This window comes from Papio anubis, chromosome 19 (genome assembly GCF_008728515.1).
Source record: "Papio anubis isolate 15944 chromosome 19, Panubis1.0, whole genome shotgun sequence".
Taxonomy (NCBI): domain Eukaryota; kingdom Metazoa; phylum Chordata; class Mammalia; order Primates; family Cercopithecidae; genus Papio; species Papio anubis.
In genome coordinates, this window is record NC_044994.1 from 37243149 (window position 1) to 37252491 (window position 9343).

Genomic DNA, 9343 nt, shown 5'->3' on the forward strand with positions numbered 1-9343 from the left:
AATAGTATTGTTTTACAACATCCGAATCCAGACATAGAGCAGGTTTCAGAGCATTGACTTTGTCCAGTGGGCTCAGTTCCTTCTCTTTGTGATCACTTCAGCTTCACCCATGCCTGTGGGTTGGCTTTATCCTTCAACAAGTTCCTCTCATGTTGGGAAAATAAATATAGTAGGTTCAGGTTTCACATCTGCACACCTTCTTAGCTTGAATTTCCCAGAAGGAAGGACGTATGTGCATGTATTTTATTGGAAAGTATAATTGAAGGGAAGTAGGAGTGAGGAAAAATGAGAATGGAGTAGCAACGAGTGGAGAGCCAGTTCCCTAGCTGGCCTCTGCTTTGAATCGGGCAACATGGATTGTTTCACTGCGTCTCACACTGGATCCACTTAGTGCTCCAGAAACATTTGTGTCTCCTAACAGTCCTTCCTAGGAAGGGAGAAAAAAGAATGTATTTGTCACTTGTCTCAAGGGTCAAAGGATTGTTCTGCACGGGGATATTTTTCTTGAACTTGCAGGTTGTGCACACTTTGAATGGTTCATGGTCTCTCATGCTTCATATCCACAGGGAAGATCTAAAGCTTGAGGCAAAAGGCATGCAGTGTGAACCTCTCAGATTGTGGCCACCTGAGGCTGGCCAGAGTCTACACAGACATGGTTACCTCCAAGGAGCCTGGTATAAGAATAAGCGACCTTTGCCCCAGAATCGGGAGGAATAGAAGGAAACGTCCTCAATCTGATGAAGGGCATCTACAATAAACCTACAGCAAATGTCATGCTTAATGGTGAGACACAGAATGTTATCTCTCTAAGGTTGGGAAGAAGACAAGGATGTCTACCCTATCACTTCTATTCAACATTGTGCTAAAAGTTCTAGCCAGTGAAATATGGCAAGAAAGAAATGCATCCAATTTTGAAAGAAAAATATAAAACTATCTTTACTTGCAGAAAATATAGTTATTCATGTAAAAAAACTAATGAAGTCTATGAAAAAGCTACTAGAACTAATAAGTGAATTTAACAAGGTATCAGGATTAAAAATATATATATACAAAAATCATTTCTATATACAAGCAACAGCCATAAACTGAAATTTGTTTTTATTTATTTTATTTTGAGACAGAGTCTCCCTCTGTCGCCCAGGCAGGAGTGCAGTGGTGCGATCTCAGCTCACTGCAAGCTCCGCCTCCCGGGTTCACACCATTCTCCTGCCTCAGCCTCCCGAGCAGCTAGGACTACAGGCGCCCACCACCACGCCCGGCTAATTTTTTATATTTTCAGTAGAGACGGGGTTTCACCGTGTTAGCCAGGTTGGTCTCGATCTCCTGACCTCGTGATCTGCCTGCCTCGGCTTCCCAAAGTGCTGGGATTACAGGCGTGAGCCACCACGCCCAGCTTAAAATTTGTTTTTAAATTCCACTTATAAAAGCATCAAAATATGTAAAATATTTAGGCATAAGTTTGACCAAAATAAGACCAATACAAAGAAAACCACAAATATTGCTATGAGAAAATAAAGATCTAAATAAGTGGAGCAGTATACATTGTTGATAAGTAGGCAAATTCAGTATTGTTGTCAGTTATTTTCATATTAGTCTCTAAATTCAATACAATCTCAATAGAGATGCCAGCAGTCTTTTTTGCTGTTGAAATTGGCAAAATGACTCTAAAATTCCTGTGAAAATGCAAAATACCTACAACCCAAAACAACTTTGAAAAACACAAATTTGGAGTAATAACATTATGTGATGTCAATGCTTTGTATAAATCTGCAATAATAAAGACTATATAATACTGGTTTAAAGATAGACATAAGGTTAATAGGACAGAGGGCCACTTTTATATATGACCAATTGGTTGGTGCAAAAGCAAACTAAATGGGAAAGGATAGGCTTTTTTTCCATATATAGTGTGAAACAATTGGATATTTATAGGCAAACAATATTTCACATCATCTACAAAAATTAACTCAGATTTAAATGTAAAACCTGAACTATAAAACTCATAGAAGAAAACATAGGGGGAAACTCTAGAGACTTCCAGTTTTAACCATGCATGTAGACAGCCAGGAAGTCCTCATTTCCTTGCTTACAAGAATAGCTGGACAAACAGAATATCAAGAATTTTGCTGGACCCATCAGAGGACTGCAGTTGCAGGACAAACTGCCACTCCCAGATCTGGAGAGACAGAAGCATCCAGAGAGTCATAGCCAAGATCCGCTTAACTGGAGCATACACCGTTACGGTCATAAACTAGTAAGAATACTTACAAGGTGGTTGTGAAGAATTGTTGAAGACTGGGTGTAACCTACTGTGAGAGGAAGAAACTCCCAGAGGCTGCCATCTTAGGGAGAGCCCCCAAATTTCTGTGAACTTTCCATCCAGGGATTCTACCATGTTTTTATGGTGAAGATCCTCTCATGGCTCTGTCTCCTGTAGCTGAAACATCACATCACTCCAAGACACTCCTTCACCACGAGATTCCTTGATATGAATCACTTTCTCTGCCAGGATAATCCCTTGCAGTCACTGCGGGGAAGCCATTCGATGGTTTTCAGAAATTACTGTTGCCCACCACAGCACAGCCTGGGTGCTTTTAGAAAGCATGAATTACTCAAAAAGTTAAATCACCACCCAGGAATATTCTGCATTTCCTTTTATCTCAGAGTGTTTAGTATACTTTGGTAACTATGGCAGAAACACAAAAACCTAAGCAATGTCCTGTATGGATCAATCACAGAGAACCAAAGGAGATTTGGATGAGTTCTGTGGTTGACTGGGTAGACAGACAACCTCAAAAGTTTAGATAGAGCCTTCACATTGCCAGGGACCATGTATGCAGCCCAATTTTAAAGACAGCTTTTGAGATTGAGGTGGAAAGAATGCCAAACTGAATAAAGTGAAATCTCTGCCACCAACTCCAACATAATAGGACTCCCAATTAGAATTAAATTGTGGAACAATAAAGGTTTTAATCTGGGGGAACTAAAATTGTGAACTATGATATATCCCCTAGGATATTCCTCTTAGGATGAATAACTATCATTGTTTACTGGAGGCTGAGAAGGAAATAATCTTGGCACCATGGTGTTGAGTGATGTTTTGATCATCTAGCACTTTTATGGCGTTAACTTGTGGTTGCCAAGAGCCCCCGAGAAGATGAAGCCACCTGATGCCCATCCAGAAAATTATCTATGACTTGGGCCAAAAGCATAACTTCCAGATCACTTCTTCTCTGTGTTCTGCTAATTACTCCCTTTCCTGATTTCTGCTTCTGATTAAAAAAAAAAAAAAAAAAATTAGTTTGGTAATAAGAGAATTCTGTTTTTGGAGAATATTGTGGAAAATGTTTATCTTTGTGAAAATATATCTTTTGAGGTGAGATTGAGTCATCTTATGCCAGTGGGTGTTACAAATTCAGAAAAGTTTCTCAAAGAGTCTATGAAATAGTAGGTTCCGGTTTTTTCCTACATTATATTGGGACTTCAGGACTTCTGTGGCTACTTAGGAAGTGTCCTGTCAGTGCAAATGGAGGGTATTACCTAATTTATCAGACCAGTCTATGCTATAGCAAGTCACTTCACTGCAGGTTCTTTTATTTTTAAGCCAAGTGAACCTTCAGAGCAGTCTCCATGGGCAAAGTGAGACTTAGATTAGGCTACACAGAATGCTTACATATCCCGGGTCACCAGATTTCCGTGTTGGGAGGGTGTAATTTAAAGAGTGTTAGAAATTAAACAATTGAGTATGTCTATAATTCAAGGGCCCTTATAAATCAGACGTGGACATTTGAATTCAAGATGGTAGAAGATGAAGAGTTAGTGTTGGTAAACCAAAAATATAGTTTGAAGGAAGTATAAGAGAGGTAAAACTTTGTGCGCAACTGAAAGTAGTGCTGTATCTTGCCCCATTACCTATCTCCTATTCTGCCAATGCTCTCAGGTAAGAACTTAAAGAATCTTTGGGCACCTCCTCAGTGATGATCATCACTAATTCATCCTGGCCATTGATCCTGATCTTGTTGATATCCTGTGTCTTGTAAGTAGGTTACCATCTTTTCTTTTATGTATAATTCCCAGTTTTGGTAACCTACCTGCAAGCCAGGGTGCTCTGGGACTCCAATCGAGATGCTCCTAGAATTTTCTACCCTTATCTGTTTTCCAGCTACCTGTCTTCATAGGTTCAGGGTGCTGCTTAACGACATTAGTATTGCCTATCACAGGACCTCCAGGATCCCAGATTTCAAGTCCCTGCCTGAACATCTTTTCTTTCACCTTCTCCCAGATTTTCCTGCTCCTAAGAACTGTAAGTCAAATTCTGCAGTGAGGGTTTTCCTTGTCCCTCCCAGACTTGAAACTTTCTTTCCTTGCCCAACCAATTCTGCCTTCGATGGAGTATGAAGGCAGCCAGACCTAGGAAATTTCCAAAAAGAGAGATTAAGTATGAGCCAAAAATCAAAAGCTATTTGGACAATTGAGAGTTCAGGACACCCTGTGGTGTCAGAAGGCAATACAAAGGCAAGGTTGGAAATAAAGTATGAGTTATCTGACAACGTGCCCAGAACAGCTGAAAGTGGGAATACCTCTGCTTGCAGACCTCCTGTTCAATGATTCCACAAATATTTTTTGAGCTCTGTTACATGCAATGCAGTATGCTAGTTTGGTACATGCCTTTTCCTAGGTTTGGGTTTTGTAACTGTTTTCCGGGCAAAAGCCAACCTATAATCCTGATGTGGAAACAATTGATTTATGTGAAAAGCTAGTAAGTGGCAAACTGGATGTGATGTGTGATGAAAGATACTGACAAATATTATAGAGGACTGGAATTATGCTCAAAGATTACATGCTTGAGCTTTGTAGTCAGAAGACTTGAGTTCAAATCCAGACTCAATAATTATGAGCTCTGTAACCCTGAGAGCCAAATTCTCTCAGAATCAGGTTATTTCAGTTAAATGGGGATAACAATACAACCTGCTTTATAATGTTCTTATGAGGGTTGAATGGGATAAGGCACAAAAGCACTTGGAAGTGTCCCTGGCACGTTACAATACACCAATAAGTGTTGTCTTTCTTGTTGATAGAAAATAAATCTGGCAGCCAAATGTAAGAGGATATAGCCTATGGAGAAACTGTCATCAATAGATAAAATGTAGATATTGTAAAAGTATGAAAAAGTAGAGTGGAATGATTGAGACCTTGGGTCTTATACTTGGACTTCAGTGGTCTCATTAGTTGTGTTACATTGGCAAAATTATTTAACCTCTCAGAGTCTGACTTCGTACATCCATTAGGTGTGATAATCATGTATGTTTCACATAACTGTTAAGACGAAGCATGCCAAATGCTTAAAGCAGTGCCTAGTGCTTAGTAAGTGCTCAGTGACAGATGATGAAATCAGTCATCCATGTGGGGGGAGTTTAGGACCTTTGCTTGGGTGATAATGGATGCAAAATCACAAACTGACAAAGTAATAAAGAGCCGGGGTATGTGTGTCAGTAGGCAGGCAGTCCCATCCCTAGGGCAGTCCCTTCCTAGTTTACATTTAGATGAGCCCCAGCTCTCAGAGTTCCCTGGGAAATGTCACCTCTTGGCCACAGAAGATTCCCCAAAGCACAAAAGCTGAGATGATGGTCCTGGTTTTCCATAAGATACAGCTGATACCTGGGTCCTGAACAGGACACAAGTCTGTAAGCCACATTTGAACATAGGGGAAGGCTTTGCAGGTGAGATAAGAATAATTTGTAATTAGCACATTCTCTGTTTAGCAGAATTATTTGCATACAAAGTGATTTTTATAATTACTTGGGAACCATTTGTTGACCTTTCTTCTTTAGTAGGCTAAATATTTTCCTGTTCATATAATAATTATCTCTATAAACTCTTCCTTCAGATATTGCTTGGAGAAGCAGCATATTAAACAATAAAAGTTCTCCAAATCCTTTTCTGGGGATAGACAAATAAATGAGTATTGGCACTTTGTGTTTAAACTGACAGATCTCAAAGGAGGACACATTTACAAATCCTGCTTTAGATTCCTGGAGTAGATGTGAAAAACATAGTTTCCCTCCTCCCATCCTAGGCTGAATGAAATAGAGCCTCTGGGTGGGTCTAATAGTCTACATTTTAAACAGATGTCCTAGATTATGAGTGTGAGCAGTTGGGTTTGAGGATTAGTATTTCAGGTCACTCCAAGTGGAATTTCTGCTACTGAATCAAAAACCAAATTGGTCAACTGGTTCACCTCCTGGTTTGTAATAGAGATGGGCCATGGCAGTGATATAAAGTTCACCAGAATCCACATTTCCTGATCCCCAGGCCAGCATCTTTTCATCGCATTCAGTTCAGTGAGAACCAGACACATTTCTACCAATCCCATGACACGAAGTCTACCCTGCCAGCTTAGTTTGTGCAAAGCATCCACTAAGAGTCAGGTACTTTTATCCTAAGGGATATCATTTAATTGATGAACCAGAAATGAAGGTATAATTATTATCCCGGTATTACAGATGAGAAAACTAGCACTCAGAGGTGGGCAATAATTTGTCCAAGGCCTCACAGCTAAGAACTCCAGGGCCAGGATTATAAACCAGGTCAATTTTCTGCTACTCCATGTGGCCTTTTATTAGAAGGAAAATGAATCATGTTTCCCTTGTTCCAGGAAGGGCATTTTGGCTCTCAGTGGCATGTTACAGAGGGGGGAAACATGCTTCTTGAGCTGAAGTACCTATAGCTCAATGGGGAGACAGGAGGACAGCCCCCATGGTGTCCCAGCTGGCATCCAGCTCCATGCCCTCCCAGCTTGCCTCCTCTGGGTTCATCTCTCCCCAAGTCACATTCTATACTAGATTCTGACCCCAGTCCTCTCCCCCAATAGACTAAGCTCCTTGAAGGCAGAGGCTGTGCCCTGTTGAGGTCATGTTCATCCCAATTCCCCTGTGTTAGCCCAGCAATGCTGCCTGATCTATAGTCTCATTCACACATTATATGCAGTGGATTGTGTAAGAGAATAAATAAAATGGAAACATATGAATTAAGGAGTCCCAGATATGTCTAAATCAGAGAGACATGATTCAACATATATCCTGAACTGTCAGTTCTTCCTGGGGTCCCAGAAGAACAGGAATGTCCAAGGTAGAAATTACACAAATGTATACATCCATATAACAATTGTTTCGGAATACCTTCAATTATGGAACAACTTCTAAGTCATGTCCCAAAGGAAATGACATTTTAGGTAACCGATTAAATGATGTATCTTGGTTGTCAAGTCCAGTTCGGGCTGTTTCTCAGGGACTTCAGCCAGGGCCCTCTTTTGTCTCCACAAACTAGGTCCCTTGGAGGGAAATTCTAGGGCTTTCTCCAAATAAACCTGCCCTTTCATCTTAACACTGAGACTCTGGGAGCTTGTCCTCACTTGTGGCATGAGACCTAGGGGTGTCAAGCAGACACCGCTGGGTGTCCACCCACCCACTGGGTAATTTATGTAGTGAGTGGGAGAAACCAGGTAGAAACAAGAGGAAAAAACCATGAGTAGATCTGGAAAGGATATCTTGCCTCTGCAGAAATTGGGAATGTTTATTCTGGACAAGAGGTATCCTAAGAGGAGTTAGGACAGCTGCCTTGGTATATCTGATGAACTGTTAGGAGGAAGAAGGAATAGCCCCAAAAGAGGAATTACAATCTGTGTGTGTAAATAAAACTTGTCCATTGAGGAATCCCAACTCATGAGAATATCCATATGCTATGGCTTTTTATTTTTCTTGTCTCAGCTTTCAACTGTGCTTCATTGAACCCCTCTTCCCTGCAGAGTAGCAACAGACATCTTGTCCTGATTCTAAAATAGTGAAATTTACTCTAGTCCCTTTTCATTTTCTTTTTAGTGTACTTGGAGGTGTGGTATCCGGCGTATGTTCAAAACATTATTTTTCAGTTTTATTGAAGCCTAATTGACATATTACAAACTGCCTACACTTAAAGAATACAATTGGATATGTTTTGACATATGTATATACGGTTGTTTCCACTTCTTGGCTATTACCAATAAAGCTGCTGTGAGCATCCATGTGCAAATCCTTGTGTAAATGTATGTTTTTATTTGTCTTGAGTAATAAGGATTGGAGTACCTAGGATTAGAATGGTGGTAGGTGTTGTTTAACGTTTTAAGAAATGCTACATGGTTTTCAAAAGTGCTTGTATCATTTTACATCCCCACAGCAGTGTTCTGTTTCCTTCGCATCCTTGCCAATACTTGGTATACTAAATCTTTTTCACCATTCTAATAGGTAGTGATGTTTGTTTGAGGTGGAGTCTCGGTCTGTCACCCAGGCTACAGTGCAGTGGTGCAACCTCAGCTCACTGCAACCTCACCTCCCGGGTTCAAGCAATTCTCCTACCTCAGCTTCCCAACTAGCTGAGATTACAGGCATGTGCCACCAGGCCCAGAAAATTTTTTGTATTTTTAGTAGAGACAGGGTTTCACTGTGTTAGCCAGGATGGTCTCAATCTCCTGGCCTTGTGATCCGTCACCCTGGCCTCCCAAAGTGCTGGGATTACAGGCGTGAGCCACCACACCTGGCTGGCAGGTAATGGTATCTTATTGTGGTTTTTATTTTCCTTTCCCTAATGAGTATCTTTTCATATACTTATTTTAAACCTTTTGTCTTCTTTGGTAAAATGTGTGCTGAAATCTTTTGCTCATATTTGTATTGAGTTGGCTATTTTATTATTATGTTTCAAGAGTTCCTTATACATTCTGAATACAAGTCCTTTAGCAGACACGTGTTTGCCAATATTTTCTCCCAATCTGTAACTTGTCTTTTCATTCTCTTAAGAGTCTCTTTCAAAGAGCAACGTCTGTAATTGTTATGAAATCCAGTTTGTTAAATTTTTCTTTTATGGATGGTGCTTTTGATGTTATACATAAGAAATTATTGCCTAAGCTAGGGACATAAAGTTTTTCATCTGTTGTCTCCTAGAAGTTTTATTGTTTTAAGGTTTACATGTATAACCCTTTTTGATTTGCACATAGGACAAATAATCAAGTTCACTTTTTTTTTTTTTTGGCATGTTTTTAATTATTCCAGCACCTTTTCTAGGAAAGATCATCTTTCCACACCGAATTTTGTACGTTTGCAGAAAATAAGTTGGTCATATGTGTAGCAATCTATTTCTGGACTCTCCATTCTGTTCATTGATATACTTGTCTATCTTTCTGTGACTAGCACACTGTTTTTTTAATTATTATTATACTTTAAGTTCTAGGGTACATGTGCACAACGTGCAGGTTTGTTACATATGTATACATGAGCCATGTTGGTGTGCTGCACCCATTAACTCGTCATTTACA